The following is a 3234-nucleotide window of genomic DNA, read 5'->3' as shown; positions in this document are numbered from 1 at the left end:
CTTGGTTAAACTAGGCAGGGGAGCACAGGATTATGGGTAACTGTGGGAAAGGTGAGAATCGGCCTGTCAGTGAAAGTTAACGTCACTTCTCAGCACCCACTGCAACTGGACATGACCACAGACAGAGCCTGAAGACACGTTTTCACTTTGTCATGAAGGGTTACTGAGCGTAGATTGATGGGCAAAAAATGATTTCCATCCATTTAAAATTAAATCACAATATAGTGCAGAAAGTGAAGGGGTCTGACTACTTTCCAAACTGCGTGTTTCATTTGTAGAATGATTTTATTTAATTATTAGTTTTGTAATGTTCTCCTGTCCCACACTGCCCTGAACAACAATGCTTCCTGGTTCCCACGGTGACGGTAAACTCTCTTATTTCCGTTTAAACCTCTAAAAATAGGGCCCGAGTCTGAGGAAGAGATGGTGACTCATTGGCGTGACTCAGTCCGTGGGCTTCGGGCAAGTCTGTATTAAACCCGGTATTAAACCAATGAAATACATACGGAACGCCTGAGTCTATTTGCTTTCACAACTCAAAATGTGGAAAGATTGTCCAGTAATTTTTTTAAATATCAAAAATAAAGAAAACTGTGTTTACATGCATGAGTGTGTGGGAACATCAGAGTGAGATGAGAGAGAGAGAGGGGAGAGAGAGAGAGAGAGAGAGAGAGAGAGGTTGGCAGGAAGGTTGGCATTCAATTTGGCAGGAAGGTTTATATGATAAAATTCTCCAAAGCGGTGTAGGGGGTAAAGTATATGACATAAGTAAATAAATTTATACAAATAATAAATGCGGAATAAAAATTGGCAATAAAAGGACTGATCTCTTCACTCAAGGGCGAGGGGTTAGGCAGGGATGTAACTTGTCCCCTACTCTATTTAATATCTATATAAATGAGTTAGCGGTGTTATTGGAACAATCTACAGCCCCTGGCCTAACACTAAACAAGATGGAAGTTAAATTCCTCCTCTATGCAGATGACCTGGTGCTGCTGTCGCCCACTGAACAGGGGCTACAGCAGCATCTGGACCTGCTAGAGCAGTACTGCCAGAACTGGGCCCTGACAGTAAACCATACAAAATCTAAAATAATGATCTTCCAAAAAAAGGCAAGATCTCAGGAAAGCAGACACACGTTCAGTCTAGGAAACACCGCCCTAGAACACACCCTGTCCTATAATTACCTGGGTCTGAAAATTAGTGCCTCAGGAAACTTTGGTCTGGCAGTGAATTCACTGAAAGAAAAGCCCTGCAGAGCCTTCTATGCAATCAGAAAAAAATTCTTCCAGATTGACCTTCCAATTAGAATCTGGTCAACAATATTTGACAGTGTAATCCTGCCAATTGCTTTATATGGAAGTGAAGTATGGGGTCCACTCAGTCAACAGGACTACATTAGATGGGAGAAGCATCCAATTGAAGTCCTACATGCAGAATTCTGCAGAACAATTTTAAACATCCAACAAAAAACACCAAACAATGCATGCAGGGCTGAATTAGGACGATTCCCATTGATTATAAATATACAAAAAAGGTCACTCAAATTCTGGATGCATCTGAAATCAAGTCCCAAAACAACACTGCAGTTCCACGCATTTCACACCCAAGAGCTGAACCCTGAAAAGAGTCCACTAAGTCAGCTGGTACTGAGACTAACTAATCATCTCACATCTAACAAGAACATCTCTCAGGCCAGCACTGCTTCACAAACACAAATCAGAATAAACCAAATTGCTAAACAAAATAAAACCATTTTTCTGGAACATTGGAACAACCAAACCAAAACACAAAACAAGCTTACATGCTACCTGGCCCTAAAACGAGAATACAAATTGGCTGAATATCTTGTAACTGTCCGAGATATGAAGCAGAGACGACTCCTTACCAAGTACAGACTCAGTGACCACAACCTAGCCATTGAAAAAGGTAGACATAAAAAGTCCTGGCTACCAAAAGAACAGAGGATATGTGGTCACTGTATGACAGGTGAGGTTGAAACGGAGGTGCACTTCCTTCTAAAATGTGAAAAATACAAAAATATCAGAGAAAAATATTTTAATAAATTTAAAAAACATATCCCCAACTTTCTCCATCTGGAAGAGAGCAACCAACTGCCGATTGTCTTGGGGGAGGGAACAACTGCACATATTGCAGTAAAATATGTGTCTGAATGTCACATACTCAGAGACAGTGAGTGACAAAACAAACACACACACACACACATATTGAATTTACCTGTTATATAAACTGTTATTATTAGATTAGCTTGTTATTAGTATGTTGGAGAAATTTCTGTCTAATTATATGTATGTGTGTATATATGTGTATATACGTGTGTATGAATATGCATGCGCATGTATATGTGTGTATATATGTATATATAGATTTATTATTGTTAATTATTATCCTAAATTAAATGTTTTTTGTTTTTTTTAATAATCATATTACTGTGTTATTTCCACCTGTTTTAACAATTTGAATTTGAATTTGAATTTGAGAGACTGAAACCAAGAGAGTGACAGAGAGGCAGAGTGTGAAAGAGAGACAGAGAGAGAGAGCAGAGAGACAGAGAGAGTTAAAGAGACAGAATGTGTACCTTCCTCCCACAGTGCTTGGTGCTGGTCTCCGTTGTGTGTTAATGCTGCATTGTGGGCCGGTGGGCCTCCCTGGAGCTCGTTAGCGTTAGCGTGGCTCTCGGTGGTGTCCGGGAGACTCTCCTCCTCCACGATGTGCAGCTTGTCCTCGTCGTCTGAGTCTGAGTTCGAGCTGGCCTCTGCATTGCTGTAATGCGTTACTGCGGGGAAGAGGGAGAGAGAACTTTACTCACTCCACCTTCAGAGGGAGAGAACTTTACTCACTCCACCTTCAGAGGGAGAGAACTTTACTCACTCCACCTTCAGAGGGAGAGAGAACTTTACTCACTCCACCTTCAGAGGGAGAGAACTTTACTCACTCCACCTTCAGAGGGAGAGAGAACTTTACTCACTCCTCCTTCAGAGGGAGAGAGAACTTTACTCACTCCACCTTCAGAGGGAGAGAACTTTACTCACTCCACCTTCAGAGGGAGAGAACTTTACTCACTCCACCTTCAGAAGAGAGAGAGAGAACTTTACTCACTCCACCTTCAGAGGGAGAGAGAACTTTACTCACTCCACCTTCAGAGGGAGAGAACTTTACTCACTCCACCTTCAGAGGGAGAGAACTTTACTCACTCCACCTTCAGAAGAGAGA

The 3234-nt window shown here is 41.6% G+C and overlaps 1 protein-coding gene across 1 annotated transcript in view; it reads right to left on the bottom strand.

The window, feature by feature from the left end:
- The window catches only part of LOC133136633 (zinc finger E-box-binding homeobox 1-like), a 23647-nt gene extending 20852 nt beyond the window's left edge, over positions 1–2795 (bottom strand). The window contains exon 1 of the mRNA XM_061254271.1: positions 2600–2795. The gene's annotated coding sequence lies outside the window, so the exon portion shown is untranslated. The remainder of the gene's footprint in view (positions 1–2599) is intronic.
- Between the last annotated feature and the right edge of the window lie 439 nt (positions 2796–3234).

The sequence above is a fragment of the Conger conger genome, chromosome 9 (genome assembly GCF_963514075.1).
Source record: "Conger conger chromosome 9, fConCon1.1, whole genome shotgun sequence".
NCBI classification, from domain to species: Eukaryota; Metazoa; Chordata; class Actinopteri; order Anguilliformes; family Congridae; genus Conger; species Conger conger.
Note: the sequence above shows the minus strand (reverse complement) of the source record. Positions and strands in the feature narration are given on the sequence as shown.